This window comes from Triticum aestivum, chromosome 2B (assembly GCF_018294505.1).
Source record: "Triticum aestivum cultivar Chinese Spring chromosome 2B, IWGSC CS RefSeq v2.1, whole genome shotgun sequence".
In the NCBI taxonomy this organism is placed as follows: Eukaryota; Viridiplantae; Streptophyta; class Magnoliopsida; order Poales; family Poaceae; genus Triticum; species Triticum aestivum.
The window spans coordinates 709,750,494-709,770,060 of record NC_057798.1 but is presented as its reverse complement, the minus strand read 5'-3'; positions in this window follow the sequence as shown (position 1 = coordinate 709,770,060).

Sequence of the window (19,567 nt, the reverse complement as noted above, 5' to 3'; positions counted from 1 at the left end):
TAATGGGCCATGGGTAGCCTCACCCGAGTCCCTGAACCTGTCAAAACTTTGGGCTGGCTTTGCCCTGCAACACCCCAAACTGAAGCTCCACCTTTCGGAGGCCGGCTGGCTCAACGGCCGACCACCGGAGGACGGCCAACCACCAGCAGACGGCACCAAGAGCGGCTGGCTTCAGTCAGCCGGCCTCCAGAGAGGACGGCCTCGTACAGGCGGCCACCTGGCGCCCTCAGAATCCGCACCCTCATCAAGAGAATGAGACAGGGTGTGGCTACAGTGTAGTCCCTCACCCCCGAATCTTGGGCTTGGCGTGGCCACAGTGCCCCGTACATGCGGAGACCTTCGCACGGCGCGGCACCATTGCCACTCCCCCCTTGACATCACTCCAGACAGGCGCAACACTGTTCCCCATGATGACCTGTCAGTACGGCTGTGACACTCCAAAAAATTTTATGGTTTTATTTTCAAAAAAAAGGAGCCTTGCTGGTTTGAAGAAGGTCATTTAATTTTTTTCTTAAAAACCCTCTTCTAAGTCTACTCTCTAAAAACTCTTTCTGGATTGAGTTTTCTTCTAAAAAAGAAAACCTTTTGGTTTTGGGATTTTTTTTAAAAACCCTCTTCTAAGTCTACTCTCCATTTTTGTTTTGCCATGCCACTCATGGTAAAACTCCTCTCAAAAACCCCTCCTTCCACTTGGATACAACCCAAACATTCTGTCCACACCAATAAACTCCATTTTTGGATTTTATTCCAATTATTTTCTCTTTCCAAATAATTCTGCCTTTTCTTTTGAGCCTAAGTGATTTGCAAAGCAAGTACCCAAAGGCTTTTGATTTTTAACCTCAACTCAGTACCATTGTATAGTCCTTTGTACCCACAACCCAGAACCATCTTGATCCACTCTTCTTCTTTTCAAATATTTCAAATTTCACTCACTGCAAGCTTGGACCAGATTTGCCAAATTTGGTGAAATTCATATCTACACTTCTCCAAAAATTCCACCAAAATTCAGGCAACCTCTAGTTGCAATGATAGACCACTCCACCAAAAATCAGCTCAAGGAAAAATCCCTAGAGGCCAGAATCATTCTGTCGAACACCTTGCATGCACTGTTCTGTTCATCTTCAGTTAAATTCAGGGTTCAGTGTCGATCGTCGTTAGGGATTCAGTCACATGCTCACAGTGCACTTGGCACGTTGCTCACGGCCTAACTTGCTTGTCCGGAGCCTCACACGCGCGCTTGGCGTGTTCCTGGCGTCGGTGACACCTTGGCCCGCCTGCGCCGGCGTGTCTTGCGGCGGCCGAATCACCGTAGCGGCCAACAGCGAGCAGAACTGCGGCACAACGCCGTTCGGCGCCGCCCAAACCCCCTGGTGGCTCCGCGTGGCCGTCTCCGTGCCAGCGCACACGTGTGGCACCGTCGCCGTGGCGCAGCATGCACAAAGCACGCTCTCTGCCGCCGACGGGCCGGCGCCGCCCCGTTCCGTCGAACTCCACCTAAGCCACCTAATCCCAACGCTGTTAGCGCACAAACCGAACCAGGGAACGACCGCGATGACGCCCCACCTCTGCAACCTCCCGTGCAACCTCCACGCCGCCGTAATCACCTCACCGGAGAACCCTGTTCTCGGCAACCGCCTCGGGGCGGCTATATATAGCACCTCGAGCCAGCTAGCACTCACGCCCGGCTACACCACCTCACCACATCCTGCCTGACCACTGGAGGGGCCTCGAGGAGCCCTTCTTCCTCGACTCCGGCCACCTCCGTCCGCCTCGGGCTCCAGCAGCATCCACTGCGGTGAGGCCATCTCCGAGCTCAAACCCCGTCTGCAGCCCTCTTCCACACCTAGCACCCTAACCCCCTCGTCAATTTGAACCTTGCAGCCCTCTCCGGCGAGCTCCGTCCTCGTCCGAACTGCCGTCCGCCGGAGCAAGGGCCGCCGTCGACACAGTACTCGCTGGCGACCACTTCCACCTCCCTCAGACGCGGAATGGTTCCCTGATCACGAAGGTACCGTCCGATCACCCTACCTCGCCGTGGATCGCCGCCGGCGACCACCGCACCTCTCGGGCGCCGTCGCGCTCTGTTTCTCTCGTTTTGGATTTTCAAACCCGACAGGTGGAGCCCACCCGTCAGCCTCTCAGTCCTTTTTTTTAAACGAATCGTTTTCTGAAGGCGTCTTCTGCCAAAGTACGTCTCCCCTCTGGGCCGGTGTATTTTCAGTCGAATCATTTTCTGTTTTTATAAGTCAGCCCCTGGAAACTTTCTGTTTCATTACAGATGGGCCCTTGGGTTAAAACCCTTATATCTTTTTATCAGAAAGGAACTTTTGAGTTATTCTTTTTCTGTCCTCTTCAAATTTTTGTCTAGTTTTTTATCGTATTTATTTGAAAAATATTTGGATCAACTTTCTGTACCCCCACGGTATTTACGATAGCGCGTGTATTTTGTGTACCGTAGATACCGAAGGTGGTGACGGAGACGCGAACTTCGCCGAACTAGGCCCCGACTACTCCGAGCCAGGCAAGCATGTTTGAACTTTTGATATGATGAGTGTCTTGGCATGTTTGCATTGAATAGTTTCATGCCATGTTCATAAGCATCCCGATAAATTTTGTTTCATGAAAAGCTGAGACAAGTGAGTTACGGAAATCCATGAGTTCATGGAAATGAGGTTGCATGGCCACGTGGTGGCATGAAGATGGCCAAGATGGTAGTGTTGTAGCATGCCAGTCTTATGCCAGTATGTTTGTTGACCCCGGTATCAACTCCCGTTCATTTCCCTTTCCGTATGTTTCCCGCAAGGGATATGGCTTAGTAAGATGTAAACCACTTCCCGGTACACACCAAATGGAGAGGCCGGGATGAAGCTTCCATGGCCCTGGATTAAAGCCTTTCATCCGGTCAGGGGGCATGGGTGTTTCCGGTTGGGACCGAGAGGGGGGCACCCCTTAGAGCGCGCGTATATAAATTTGATCCCATGCTATTCGAGATTGTGATCTCCCCGTCTCAAAGTTTTTCTTGAACGCTGTCAAGGGTGATTCCTGGCAATGTGAAGTGGGATGGGTGTGTACTGGTTAAGTTGTGTTTCTTCCAAAATACCATAAACGGAACTAGTCCCTCGTGACTACGGAAATCCGTTGGATGTGGGTATTTTAGTACAAACTCTGCAGAGTCAACTCCCCATTACAACATCCTATCCATGACCCTGTTCCGGGTCCTCTTTATCTTGTCAATTGTCAGTCTTGATGGCAAGAACCCCGGTAAGCTAAAGGAGTGTGAAGTTTGGTTAATGTTGTGTCTTGTGAAGGACTAACCGTTAACCATCTTGTGTGGAATATTTTTCTGTGTATATTAACCCTCACACGTTATGACAATTAACTATAAGCCCTTTATGTGACGTCGCTCAGACGTCCGACTGCGGCATTGTTATTATTTATTTTGTTATGAGCACTTTATGTGACGTCGCTTAGACGTCTGACTGCGGCATTGTTATTATTTATTATAAGCCCTTTATGTGACGTCGCTCAGACGTCCGACCGCGGCATTGTTATTATTTATTTTGTTATGAGCCCTTTCTGTGACGTCGCTCAAACGTCCGACTGCGGCATTGTTATTATTTATTTTGTTATAAGCCCTTTCTGTGACGTCGCTCAGACGTCTGACTGCGGCATTGTTATTATTTATGTTGCTATAAGCCCTTTCTGTGACGTCGCTAAGACGTCCGACTGCGGCATTGTTATTATTTATGTTGCTATAAGCCCTTTCTGTGACGTCGCTCAGACGTCCGACTGCGGCATAATTATTATTTATGTTGCTATAAGCCCTTTCTGTGACGTCGCTTAGACGTCCGGATGCGGCATTGTTATTATCTATTTTGCTCTAAGCCCTTTATGTGGTGTCGCCTAGACGCCCGACTGCGGCATGTTTTACTTATTTATCTTCTTTTCGAGGCGTCGCTTCAGACACCCGATTGGATTTACGATTATTTCTTTGGGTTTTCGAGCGGACTACCGCCGACTCCCATTTTACCTGTTTTGTCTTTATGAATTAAATGTGCCATTGTTAAAATACTCATGACGCATTCATGCATGCATTTGTTATATCTCCTGTCCGAACTGTCTTGCGAGTACTTTCAAAGTACTCACCTGGCTTGTTGATTTGGCCAGATGCTGACGAAGGCGATCTCATGGATGAGGAGTTCGATAGCGAGTCCGACGCTTAGAGGAGTCCCAGTCAGTCTCGTGCGACCCTGGTTGGGTCACTGTTTATAACCGCTTCCGCTACCTAAATAAAATTCATCGAGCCTCACCTCGACGCTCGATGAGCCGCCAGTGTAGCAGTATTGCTACCCACTCCACTGTGTTACTCCACCCAACCACTTTTATCTCGAGTCAGTAGTATTGCCACCCCACCATTGTGCCATATCCGCCATATGTATAATTATTGGCGTGCTTGTAATAATTGTTGAGCGACTCCAGCTCAACCCCCTGTAATATATTAATGCTACTGGCTTATTGTATCAAAGTTTTGTCTACCAGTGAGGAGGATTTTCCTCACACTGGACATCAAAAGATCGGTCTTTCAATAAATATTTTTATTGAAAAACCGGTCGTGACAAGCTTGGTACCAGAGCCAGGATGACTGTAGGAAGCCACTAGGTGCGATCGCTAATCGGATATTAGCAAAAATAGAGCTATTATTTTTGCAAATGTAGTCATTTTCTGACAGTCAGCATAAATTTATGATCTGACCACTCAGAATTTTTGCCTACTTTTGTAGATGGCCGACAGCAACTGCGAGTCTCAGATGTTCGCCAACGAGCCCGATGGGTTCGTCAAGCTCCTCACCTTCATCGTTCAGGTGGCGATGGGGCCATCCGTGCGCCCCGTCTTCTCACTCTATCAGCACAAAGTCAACGATGGTCTGACCATGCACCAGGCTGCGGTGCAATTCAAGGGAGGGCGTCTTGAGCTACGTCGCTTCCAGTACTTGGGGAGAGCCATGCCTACTGAGAGGCATGCTATGCAGATGGCAGCCCGAGAGGCGATAGCTCGTCTCAGGGAAGACCTTCCATCGATGAAGAATCGTCGTTACCGCTACCTTCCATGTCACGTGCCATACGCTTGTCACTACTCATACTCTTGCCCCAGAGGAGAGCGAGATGAGTCTTTTGAAATGCTCGTCGGGTATCTCCGAGCTCTGGAGGCAGCCTTCGACAGCCTGGTGGACGACCTCGTGGCTGCCCGCATGGACTCAGTCCATGGCTGTGCCGCCAACAGGAGGGAGCTTCTGCACACCGCACCACCACTGACGTTCGTCTCGTCCTCAGCATCTTATGCACCGGCCATACGCGGCATTCCTCGTCGCCTGCCTTCCACCGAGGAATTCAACCAAGCCATTGCACCCACTCCAGTCCGCTCTGCGCCACCCACTGCGCCCACACCGGTACATGTTGCTCCATATAGGGCACCCGTTCCATCTACTCAGCGCAGCACTACCCGTCTGGAGCCTATTAGCGAGGAGGAAGTTGAGTCCCCACCCTCACTGCGTCTCACCCTCGGCAGGGCAAAGGACGTCCTCAACATTCCCTCCGACTAAGTGCGTTTAATCGCCATGCGATGTACCGACTTGTATGATATGTACATAGGTTGTGAGTAGTAGCCTGTTTGCGCATCATGTAGGAGCTGGAGAAGTGCACTAGCCTAAATAACATGTCAGGACCCCGACTCAATGCCACATCGATCTAGCATGTAACACCTCATATCACTTTGCGGCCTCACGCACGGTATTCCCACGGGTGTCGCCTTACCTTTGCCCGGGACCGTTTGCGCCTTTTGGCACACGTATATGACAGTGTCGCTAGCATCCATATGATAAGGAGCCCGGGCTGACATGGCTAGTCGTAAACCCAAAGTGGCACAAACTTACAGGGACAGGCATCCATGACCCAGCATCGAACGTGTCGGTCATCAGCGAGTGAATCCAGGCTGTAGCACTGGGCTAGCAGGACTCCGGTGAACCGGGCTGTAGCAGGCTAACAGGACTCCGGTATTCATCACGAGACATTTCCCCGAAGGGACAGACACAGGAACGAAGAAGGACACATGCCGGCCAGCCTAAGTGTTCCGGAGCAGTAGCAAGCTACCATGGCTCAGTGGAAACACTAGGAGACATTTCCCGGTAAGAGAGGCTACTAAAGATAAACAACTAGATGGTCAGATCCCACACATACCAAGCATTTCAATAACATACACACAATATGCTCGATATGTGCATTACAACATGGCATCACAAAATGACTCTACGACTCAAGTAGTTTATTCAATAGGCTCCGAGGAGCGAGATATTACAAACATGGGTCTCATGACCCAACACTCAGAGCATACAAGTCAAAGCACAAGCGGAAGCTATCATGTCTGAGTACAGACATCTATAAATAAAAAAGGCTGAGAAGCCTGACTATCTACCAGATCCTGCCGAGGGCACAAGATCGTAGCTGAGGTAACAAGCTAAACATCGAAGTCCACGCGGAACTACTAGCGAGACCGAAGTCTCTCTGCAAAAACATAAATAGGCAAACGTGAGTACAAATGTACCCAGCAAGACTTACATCAGAACTAACTACATATGCTTCATTATCAACAAAGGGGATGGTGGGGTTTAACTGCAGCAAGCCAGCTTTGACTCGGTGGCTATCCTGAACTACGACTGCAAGTAACTCTTTTGAGGTGGCGCACACGAGTCCACATATTCACCATATCAATACACCACTATGGATCCGCTCCCGTCTCCCTACGAGAACGCCATCCATAGCACTCACGCTTATCTTGCGTATTTTAGAGTATCCACTTTCACTTGTCTATGAACTGATATAAGCAACCCAGAAGTCCTTTTCCGCGGACACGGCTATTCGAATAGATGATATTAACCCTGCAGGGGTGTACTTCTTCATACATGTTTCCACCACTTAGCGTCTGCACACGACATGTGCTCGGCAGACTTCAAGCGAAAGCCGACGTGGGTGTAGACCACGACCTACCTAAACACTCAAGTCTCTAGTCCAGGTTTATCGCCTATTCGGGTTCCATCCATGAGGAGATCCGGCCGGAGTTTCGCTCACAGCCCCAAACGATGTGAACAGGGTTCCGTGACACCAAACGGGCGCCCGGTTTACCCGGCCACGTGCCTACCGCATCACAGCCCACCCCTACGGTCAGTGCTGTCCACGGCCTCCAGCATACTACAAACACCAGAAACTACTTGCAACTCCTGGACAGAGGACAAGGGTGAATAAGAAGTCGAGCGGGGTCATATTTCAGGGCCCAATGTATGGTAGTAGCTGAATCATGGATCACAAACACAGAACTCAGTTCCTGAGGACGGCTACAATGAGACAACCCACCATGTACTCCTACATGGCCTCTCACCGCTACCTTTACCAAATCGTGTTCACACACTTAGCTCACACACAGTAGGACATGTTCACACGCCTCTGATTCATCCCCGATGAATCAGACCTGACTCAACTCTAAGCAGTAGCAGGCATGACAAGCAAGCATGAATGAGTAGGCACAACAGGGCTCAAACAACTCCTACTCATGCTAGTGGGTTTCATCTATTTACTGTGGCAATGACAGGTCATGCAAAGGATAAGGGGGTTCAGCTACCGCAGCAAGTAACAGATGAATCGGTGTTGTCCTAATGCAGTAAAAGAGAGCAGAAGCGAGAGAGTGGGATGGTATCGGAATGAACAAGGGGGTTTTGCTTGCCTGGCACTTCTGAAGATAACATTGAGTCTTCATCAGTGTCAACGATCACATCATCGGTACACGTCTATCGAGAGGGGACAAATACCGGCAACACAGAAAGGAACACAATCAATGCAATGCACAATATGATGCATGATCATGACATGGCAAAATGAATGTGTTTTGGGCTAATGCAACTAGCAACAGGTTAAATGAAGTTGGTTTGAATACAAGATTCAAATTCAAACTCCATATGTGATTATTCAAATGCCATTTAAATGATTTGTGCTAAACAGCAGTTATAAGTTGTTCTAACATGCATGAAAATGGTACAGATGGATTCCTTGAATTTTTCTGATAATTTTTCATATATAATTTATTTAATTTGGAGTTACGGTTAATTTTCTATGATTTATTGAAGTTTAGGGCATTTTCTGGAATTTCCTGAATATAATTAAATCCAGAAAATACTTTATGACATCAGCAGTGCGTCATGCTTGCATCAGCAAGTCAACAGGGCTGCCCCGGGTCAAACCTGACCAGGGGGTCCCATTAGTCAGTGACTTAGGGCTCGTTTAGGTCGCTGGCAGGTGGGCCCAGTCAACGGACACATCAGCCTGGTCAACTCCGACGTGTGGGGTCGGTCAAAGTGTGACGGGGCCAGGTCAAACTGACCTATGGGGCCCACAAAATTAGTACTAATCTAAACAGAGAGGTTAAACTAGTTAATTAGGCATGAGGGCCCACTTGGCAGTGGCTGTAGTGGGTGATTAGCGGGGTGTTTACGCCCTAACTAAGTGGCCACGTCGGCAAGTGACGCCGGCGACCACGGTGACGGCGAGACCTCGCCGGAGTTGGTCGGGACGGCGCTACGGCTGCGGTTGGGCACCCTGAGGGCATCAGGAGGAAGCCCGTGCTCCCGCGCGTCTAGGGGCGCACGCAGCTGGGCATAGGGAGGCCGGGGTCGACGGCGGCGACCAGAACGGCGGCGGCCGGAGCTACGGTTTCGGGCGGCTTAGCGCTATGGTGCACAAGAGGACGAGCTGGTGGCGGCGTTAGCTTGCTGGCACTTGCGCGCATCCACTGGTAGCATCGGGAGGGTGAGACGTGGCCTGAGTCGAGCGCAGCGTCGACTTCGGCGGCGGCCGGAGTTCGGGCCAGCACGGCGCGGTGGCTGCAGCGCGTTAGCCAGAGAGCAGAGGAGCGCGTCGGGACCCTGGGAACCTGGAGAGCACACGGGAGCTACTGGATCGAGCGGAAGAGCTCCGGGACGCGAGGTTCGCCGGCAATGGCGATGGCCGAAGCTCGGTGCTCGCGGGGAACGGCGCTACAGCACGGGGGCGAGCACAAGGGGTTAGGGGATAAGGTAAGTGGCTCACGGCGAGTCAGACGGTGCAGACGGCGGGGCCGGGGAGGCTCTGGACGCGCCGAATCGGTGGAGTCGATCTCCGGGCACCGGAGGTGAAGACGATGATGCTCCGGTCGATTTCGGCTTCCTCTGATCGCGTGCGTCGGTGGGTAGCTCCACGGGGTCAGGGCGGAGCTCGGGTACGCAGAGAGGGGGCGAGGGAGTGGCTGTGGTTGCGGTGGTTGCGAACGGCGGCGGCGGAGGCGTTCGGGTGTGCGAGAGGGAGAGGCGAAGGAGAGACGAAGGGGACGAGTGAGGGGGTCCAGGGGTTCGAGGCGGCGCCGAGGAGAAAGCCCGAGGCGTCGCGGTGGCGAGGGACGCAGGCAGGCAGGGAGGTGGCGTGTCGCCACGGCGCGCGCGTGCGCTGTCTCCCTCCTCTGCCTACTGGCAGAGGTAGAGGACGACTGGCACCAGGCCAGTGGGCTGGGCTGTCCACTGGGCCAGCCAGGTAAGGCCCAGGTAAGACTCTGTTCTTTTTATTTTTATTTCTGTTCTGTTTTGTTTTCTATTTTGCAGGTTTGTTTTGAATTTGGTTTTGAAACCAATTCAATTTATTTTGCTTCTGACAATATTTTTAGGAGCTAAAAGAATTAAAACAATGCTCCACAAAATATTTCAGAATTATTGGACCTATATTTATTTAATAGTAGATATAAATCCAATTCAAATAATTATTGCTTTAATTCAAATGCCCAAATTAAATGTTTCTGAGACACCAAAAATATTGGTTTGGATTTTACCTCTTGCCAATATTTCCAGAGGATAACAGGAACATTTTCTTGGACACATTTGAGAAGATTTAACTGTTGGTTATTTTTAGAGGTTTCTGAGGCTTTGAAAATTCCTCAATTCAAATTTCGTTTGAATTTAAACATGATGCAGCAAGAAGTCTAGCCTAGTGCATTACCAGAAGCTAGGGATGTGACAACTCACCCCCACTAAACAAGAATCTCGTCTCGAGATTCAAGCGTAGGGTAAGGTGAAAGGGGAATGCAAACTAGCACAATCTTCACGATCCAGGTTGTACTTCAAATGAACGTTGATTTGAACACCATCTTTGTCTTGTCGTCTTGCTCTGAGAAATTCTGCCAACATGACCTGGAGAGAAAGAGACTCTAGAAGGGTCGATCTCCTCGAAGATCGAACAACTCAGGATCAACTCACGGAATGAGACATAACAATATCTCTCGAGCTGAGAGACGAAGCACACCTCTAGAGGGATGGAGTGGAACAGATGACGAGGGTTCACTAGGTAGACAACAATTTCACGCTTAAGAGGGTGGCAAACGATTGTCAACGTAGCGAGGAGTTGAGTTGTCATGACACGATAATGATGCACCTTAGGGAAGGTGACTCATAGAAATATCCCCTTAAGTGGCAAAAAGAATTACCTTTGATTCAAAGATCATTGAACTCTTTGAACCAGCCTAATGCAAATCACAGCAATCGATTGGCGGGGGTCGGTAGAATGGCATACTCGGACTTGGATGATGTGGATTACCTTGTTGAAGACAACGTAATGGATGAATTTTCTTACCACCGGAAATGGAAGAGACCCATGGTAGAATGGCACATTGGCGGTGCAAGCTGGGAACAAAATGCAAATGCTGGGAATGATTCTGATAAATGGGGAAGAACCCAACAATAAAGAGTGAATTCACTGTTGGAGTGGTTATAGCATAATCGACGAGACTAGGAGCAATCCCGGTTAGTGCCGGCGATAATACCTAGCGTTTGTGCGTGCTCTCAAGAACTTGAGCATTTCCACATTCATCAAGGTTTTACCAACATCCGTGTCAAGGGTCCGGTAAACAACTTACTACCATGATGAATGGTGATGGAGGATGCAGATGCAAAGGAAGATAACACCTTCTCAGATCTCACCCTTGACGGGGCCAAGGAAATAAAATCTGGATGATCGACCGAGAGGCATTTAGCACTCCGCTTCTAATGTTCTCCTTGATGTGCTAGCGTATCCCATTCATTGAAATGGTTTGGTATCTAGAACATCAAGTAAAAGGTCGGACATCGGGAACACAATAATCATAAGGCACAACTAGGGAGTAAATCCTACGAAATCCCTAGGGGGGGAGTGGCCAACTTCTTCAATCAAGATACTACAATAATAGGTCTTCCGGCTGGGTGTGTTGGCCATGACATCCACTTTATCGGTTATCGCGAGACCAATATTATAGTTCTTGGGAAATGTTCCAAACCATCATATCTGCCTGAGATTCAGATCTGGTTGGTGTCAGGATATTCCAGACTCATCGAGTCTAGGAAGAAAAACGAAAGTTTGCAACACAAATCGACGAAATGACGTTGCGGGATTCTCGGGAGATGAACTACGATAGCAAGCTCCAAAACATGAGCTGGTTCTGCTACAACATGTGAACACGTTGTCCCAGACAAGCATGACCACGTGGTAGTCTTATAATAAAACACTACCGAGTTCAGGAGGGGGGACCATCAACGAGGGTATCGAAGTTCTTTCATAAGTCCGGATTAGCTCTTATGAAGGAACTCCTTCTCCTTGAACAAATCAATCAGTGGCTTGGTGTGCTAGGGATACATATAGATTGAAGGTTGCAAGTCTTCAAACCACAGCATTCTTCGCACGTGTGCATGACTGATTTGGAATGATTCCAAAGAAAGCAACATTGACTTTCTCGAATCCACGGCGGCAACTTGCATCAGATGCACATGAATTAAAGGAAGTCACTACCTTCATCCAAACATATGCTTCATGAGCTAGCATGAACAAATGCTTTCAAAAGTTTCCAACACTAGCTTAATGTTCAGCAAAATTGTGGAGAAGACAAGGATGTTGTCAATGGGCACAACAACAATTCATCTGGGTTTCCTTTTAAAAGGAAATCCATAGTTAAGTGAACAAGTGATAGCATTGGTCAGACCTAAAAGATATAATGGTGTATGCTCGAGGGATCAACCACGAATAAGACAACATTACGAGCATCGTTGGTACTGATTTGATTTGACGATAGCCCACACTCAAATCAAAGGATTGATAAGACAATAGGTCCAGCAACTGATCACAAGGACCAATCGATGAAGATATCATCTTTCTTCAACACACACTACACAAGAATATCCCTTTGGAATGAACTAAGTCAGACAAGATTTTATCTTCCAACTCTCCAAGTTGTTGTCTAGCTTAACCAACTAGCTCAGGGATATCTAACACCGATTCTTGGAGAAAGGGTGGTTCACAAGAAACCAACTTGATCACGAGCTCAACATAACGGTCAGGTGATGACCTGGTAATACTTCCGAGAAGATCTTCGGAAATCACGAACCACCGATATGTTACTAAGCTCGAGAACAATCTTGCTTTTCAGGGCAAGATGATATGATCAAATGAGTGAGGACTTGACAAAATCCTAACTCATCAATCGAAGGGTGCACCGAAATAAGGACTAGGTAGCACGATCAGTCTTAGAAGGATGATTCAAAAACCAACATACTAAGAATGAAATTATTATCCTTTAACTACCAAGCAACGAGGTTGCTGGGAGTATTGATCTCACACATCACAATTCATTTGTCGGTATTCCGGTTGCATCAACACGAGGGCCGAGGAATGACTAATGATGGTGAGAAGTATCACTGTACCAAGAGTTCATAGGATGGTGTGCAATTCCTATAACAATCTCGATATAGAATAAGGTAATACTCCAAGGTAGAACAGAACCAAAAGCTGGATTAGCAATTAGATCTGCGGAGCACAACTTCTTTGACCCAATCCTGGATATGGAAGAGGTACTGGAGTTTGTTTCTCCAAGTCATTCAGGACAGAATGGCTTGACGGACCACAAGAGTAATAGGCATCGATAAACGAACGCACGCATACTCTTGACTATCAATTGATAGACGAGGGTCAGAATGCAACTACGGAGAACAACTCAAAGGAACATATAATTTTCTGAGTTGTGGATGCATAGATTAGTATGTCGAACCAAGTTCAACATATTTCTTCCGGATAACCCATGCAGAAAGGTAGAACTGGCAGAGTCATGATTTATGAATGGAGAACTCCTCAAGAGTACTCTAATTGTGATCTTTTGATCCAATAAACATCTGCCATAAGCGGTTCATAGTATTTGGAAGAAGGAAATACCACGGACCTCGAGGACTATCGCAAAGTTACTAATATCCTGAAGGAACTAGCAAACACTATCAACATGAAGTAAGTAGAGTGAATCTCGGGTTCAAAGCCCAAGGAATAGAATACCTACTACTAAGTAGCATCACGGAATGCTTTCGAGAATGAAGGCCAGAATCTTCACACTAGGACACAAATCATGGCTAGGCTACTAGATGATCCCCTAAACACCTAGGGCCATAATAGCATCTCCAACATATATGTCAAGGTAACGGAGTACCTCAACTCACTGATTAGTGTGGTTAATCTGGCCCATGGGGACATTGAAACAGGAAGAAAGGATTTGCAATTGCATCAGACTACTTAGAAACCTGGGATGACTCGGACAGCATAACGGCTGTAAATGCTCAGAAAAGATTTGAGACATTCACAAAAATGGTGGCATAACCACTCAGAAGCACAATATCAAGGTCTCGAGATCAATAATTAACATACAGAAGTAGTAGGAACTGAATCGAGGCTTAAGTCCAACAATCTTATAAGTCTACGGATTAGTAACACGTGATCCTGATAGAAAGAAGAGATAGCCTAGTTCTTAATCCCCGCAGGAAGGATAAGATGACTCAGATCAGAAGGCATAAGGTATAAGGAGTAAAAAGAGCCTTACGTTCCATCCCACAATCAATTCCCTTATATAACTAAAGAATTTCTAGACTCAACTTCGACCAGTTTGGCTTGGTAATCCTACAGGCAGTCAAGCTCTGATACCAACGCTGTCAGGACCCCGACTCAATGCCACATCGATCTAGCATGTAACACCTCATATCACTTTGCGGCCTCACGCACGGTATTCCCACGGGTGTCGCCTTACCTTTGCCCGGGACCGTTTGCGCCTTTTGGCACACGTATATGACAGTGTCGCTAGCATCCATATGATAAGGAGCCCGGGCTGACATGGCTAGTCGTAAACCCAAAGTGGCACAAACTTACAGGGACAGGCATCCATGACCCAGCATCGAACGTGTCGGTCATCAGCGAGTGAAACCAGGCTGTAGCACTGGGCTAGCAGGACTCCGGTGAACCGGGCTGTAGCAGGCTAACAGGACTCCGGTATTCATCACGAGACATTTCCCCGAAGGGACAGACACAGGAACGAAGAAGGACACATGCCGGCCAGCCTAAGTGTTCCGGAGCAGTAGCAAGCTACCATGGCTCAGTGGAAACACTAGGAGACATTTCCCGGTAAGAGAGGCTACTAAAGATAAACAACTAGATGGTCAGATCCCACACATACCAAGCATTTCAATAACATACACACAATATGCTCGATATGTGCATTACAACATGGCATCACAAAATGACTCTACGACTCAAGTAGTTTATTCAATAGGCTCCGAGGAGCGAGATATTACAAACATGGGTCTCATGACCCAACACTCAGAGCATACAAGTCAAAGCACAAGCGGAAGCTATCATGTCTGAGTACAGACATCTATAAATGAAAAAGGCTGAGAAGCCTGACTATCTACCAGATCCTGCCGAGGGCACAAGATCGTAGCTGAGGTAACAAGCTAAACATCGAAGTCCACGCGGAACTACTAGCGAGACCGAAGTCTCTCTGCAAAAACATAAATAGGCAAACGTGAGTACAAATGTACCCAGCAAGACTTACATCAGAACTAACTACATATGCTTCATTATCAACAAAGGGGATGGTGGGGTTTAACTGCAGCAAGCCAGCTTTGACTCGGTGGCTATCCTGAACTACGACTGCAAGTAACTCTTTTGAGGTGGCGCACACGAGTCCACATATTCACCATATCAATACACCACTATGGATCCGCTCCCGTCTCCCTACGAGAACGCCATCCATAGCACTCACGCTTATCTTGCGTATTTTAGAGTATCCACTTTCACTTGTCTATGAACTGATATAAGCAACCCAGAAGTCCTTTTCCGCGGACACGGCTATTCGAATAGATGATATTAACCCTGCAGGGGTGTACTTCTTCATACATGTTTCCACCACTTAGCGTCTGCACACGACATGTGCTCGGCAGACTTCAAGCGAAAGCCGACGTGGGTGTAGACCACGACCTACCTAAACACTCAAGTCTCTAGTCCAGGTTTATCGCCTATTCGGGTTCCATCCATGAGGAGATCCGGCCGGAGTTTCGCTCACAGCCCCAAACGATGTGAACAGGGTTCCGTGACACCAAACGGGCGCCCGGTTTACCCGGCCACGTGCCTACCGCATCACAGCCCACCCCTACGGTCAGCGCTGTCCACGGCCTCCAGCATACTACAAACACCAGAAACTACTTGCAACTCCTGGACAGAGGACAAGGGTGAATAAGAAGTCGAGCGGGGTCATATTTCAGGGCCCAATGTATGGTAGTAGCTGAATCATGGATCACAAACACAGAACTCAGTTCCTGAGGACGGCTACAATGAGACAACCCACCATGTACTCCTACATGGCCTCTCACCGCTACCTTTACCAAATCGTGTTCACACACTTAGCTCACACACAGTAGGACATGTTCACACGCCTCTGATTCATCCCCGATGAATCAAACCTGACTCAACTCTAAGCAGTAGCAGGCATGACAAGCAAGCATGAATGAGTAGGCACAACAGGGCTCAAACAACTCCTACTCATGCTAGTGGGTTTCATCTATTTACTGTGGCAATGACAGGTCATGCGAAGGATAAGGGGTTCAGCTACCGCAGCAAGTAACAGATGAATCGGTGTTGTCCTAATGCAGTAAAAGAGAGCAGAAGCGAGAGAGTGGGATGGTATCGGAATGAACAAGGGGGTTTTGCTTGCCTGGCACTTCTGAAGATAACATTGAGTCTTCATCAGTGTCAACGATCACATCATCGGTACACGTCTATCGAGAGGGGACAAATACCGGCAACACAGAAAGGAACACAATCAATGCAATGCACAATATGATGCATGATCATGACATGGCTAAATGAATGTGTTTTGGGCTAATGCAACTAGCAACAGGTTAAATGAAGTTGGTTTGAATACAAGATTCAAATTCAAACTCCATATGTGATTATTCAAATGCCATTTAAATGATTTGTGCTAAACAGCAGTTATAAGTTGTTCTAACATGCATGAAAATGGTACAGATGGATTCCTTGAATTTTTCTGATAATTTTTCATATATAATTTATTTAATTTGGAGTTACGGTTAATTTTCTATGATTTATTGAAGTTTAGGGCATTTTCTGGAATTTCCTGAATATAATTAAATCCAGAAAATACTTTATGACATCAGCAGTGCGTCATGCTTGCATCAGCAAGTCAACAGGGCTGCCCCGGGTCAAACCTGACCAGGGGGTCCCATTAGTCAGTGACTTAGGGCTCGTTTAGGTCGCTGGCAGGTGGACCCAGTCAACGGACACATCAGCCTGGTCAACTCCGACGTGTGGGGTCGGTCAAAGTGTGACGGGGCCAGGTCAAACTGACCTATGGGGCCCACAAAATTAGTACTAATCTAAACAGAGAGGTTAAACTAGTTAATTAGGCACGAGGGCCCACTTGGCAGTGGCTGTAGTGGGTGATTAGCGGGGTGTTTACGCCCTAACTAAGTGGCCACGTCGGCGAGTGACGCCGGCGACCACGGCGACGGCGAGACCTCGCCGGAGTTGGTCGGGACGGCGCTACGGCTGCGGTTGGGCACCCTGAGGGCATCAGGAGGAACCCCGTGCTCCCGCGCGTCTAGGGGCGCACGCAGCTGGGCACAGGGAGGCCGGGGTCGACGGCGGCGACCAGAACGGCGGTGGCCGGAGCTACGGTTTCGGGCGGCTTAGCGCTATGGTGCACAAGAGGACGAGCTGGTGGCGGCGTTAGCTTGCTGGCACTTGCGCGCATCCACTGGTAGCATCGGGAGGGTGAGACGTAGCCTGAGTCGAGCGCAGCGTCGACTTCGGCGGCGGCCGGAGTTCGGGCCAGCACGGCGCGGTGGCTGCAGCGCGTTAGCCAGAGAGCAGAGGAGCGCGTCGGGACCCTGGGAACCTGGAGAGCACACGGGAGCTACTGGAGCGAGCGGAAGAGCTCCGGGACGCGAGGTTCGCCGGCAATGGCGATGGCCGAAGCTCGGTGCTCGCGGGGAACGGCGCTACAGCACGGGGGCGAGCACAAGGGGTTAGGGGATAAGGTAAGTGGCTCACGGCGAGTCAGACGGTGCAGACGGCGGGGCCGGGGAGGCTCTGGACGCGCCGAATCGGTGGAGTCGATCTCCGGGCACCGGAGGTGAAGACGATGATGCTCCGGTCGATTTCGGCTTCCTCTGATCGCGTGCGTCGGTGGGTAGCTCCACGGGGTCAGGGCGGAGCTCGGGTACGCAGAGAGGGGGCGAGGGAGTGGCTGTGGTTGCGGTGGTTGCGAACGGCGGCGGCGGAGGCGTTCGGGTGTGCGAGAGGGAGAGGCGAAGGAGAGACGAAGGGGACGAGTGAGGGGGTCCAGGGGTTCGAGGCGGCGCCGAGGAGAAAGCCCGAGGCGTCGCGGTGGCGAGGGACGCAGGCAGGCAGGGAGGTGGCGTGTCGCCACGGCGCGCGTGTGCGCTGTCTCCCTCCTCTGCCTACTGGCAGAGGTAGAGGACGACTGGCACCAGGCCAGTGGGCTGGGCTGTCCACTGGGCCAGCCAGGTAAGGCCCAGGTAAGACTCTGTTCTTTTTATTTTTATTTCTGTTCTGTTTTGTTTTCTATTTTGCAGGTTTGTTTTGAATTTGGTTTTGAAACCAATTCAATTTATTTTGCTTCTGACAATATTTTTAGGAGCTAAAAGAATTAAAACAATGCTCCACAAAATATTTCAGAATTATTGGACCTATATTTATTTAATAGTAGATATAAATCCAATTCAAATAATTATTGCTTTAATTCAAATGCCCAAATTAAATGTTTCTGAGACACCAAAAATATTGGTTTGGATTTTACCTCTTGCCAATATTTCCATAGGATAACAGGAACATTTTCTTGGACACATTTGAGAAGATTTAACTGTTGGTTATTTTTGGAGGTTTCTGAGGCTTTGAAAATTCCTCAATTCAAATTTCGTTTGAATTTAAACATGATGCAGCAAGAAGTCTAGCCTAGTGCATTACCAGAAGCTAGGGATGTGACATAACATGTCAGGAATATGTACGCATATCCTGAGTGATGTACTGTATAATTACCGCCTGCATGTAAGATATGTATGAGTAGTCCTTCTCCGTGCGCAAACGATGTTTTATTTCAAAAAAAATATCCTGGAGTGTCCTTTTTGGTTTTGTTTGTCCTTGTGCATTTATTTTTACGACTCAGTTTCTTTTCTTATGAGTTTTGCAAAATGTTTCCCCAGAGTGAAAAATGTCTCGTCCTTGGACGTGCTCCATGCCAGCTCCGCCAGAGGAAAATTATGATGCACAACACAGCAACAATTTCACACAGGGACAGTCGAGCCAACAGGGCAGTGAATCGGCACTTTCACAAATGTGCCGCCTTTATGAGCAGAGTCAGCAACAGCATCAGGAATTAATGAATCAGGTCATCACTATGGGAAATCGCCCCGGACAATTTCAGCAGCAATCCAAGTTGTCTGAGCTACAGAAGACGCGTCCCCAAACATTTTCTCATACTGACAAACCTCTTGAGGCCGAAGACTGGCTTCGAGACATGGAGAGAAAATTAATTATTGCCAAGTGTTCAGACCAGGAAAAAGTGCTATATGCACCCCACTATCTGACAGGAGCAGCTGCATCATGGTGGGAGAATTTCCTACACATGCACCCCAACGAGAATAATGTAACTTGGAACAATTTTAAGGAAGGTTTTCGTGGGGTGCATATTCCTAAAAGCCTTATGAAAATAAAGAAGAGAGAATTCGATGATCTCAAGCAAAGGACCATGACAGTGTCAGAATACAACGGACAATTTACACTGTTATCTTGCTATGCCAATGAGGAGCGTATGACTGAAAGTAAGAAGATGGAGAATTTCTTGGACGGCCTGGCGCCTGCGCTTAAATGCCAACTGGTCGTACACACTTTTCTAGATTTCAAGACACTAGTGAATAAGGCCATTACCTTGGAAAATGAGAGGCGCAGCCTGGAAGATTTCCGCAAGCGAAAAAGGGACCAGAAAAATTATGCTCGCAATCCCCGAAGCAAGGCGGATTTTCAGAAAGGTCATACACACAAAACCCCGACAAATGTCTCACGACCAGTCAAGAATTTCCATGCCAGAGATAAAGAGTTCACATATCGCCCAGGCAGGACCTGCTACGCTT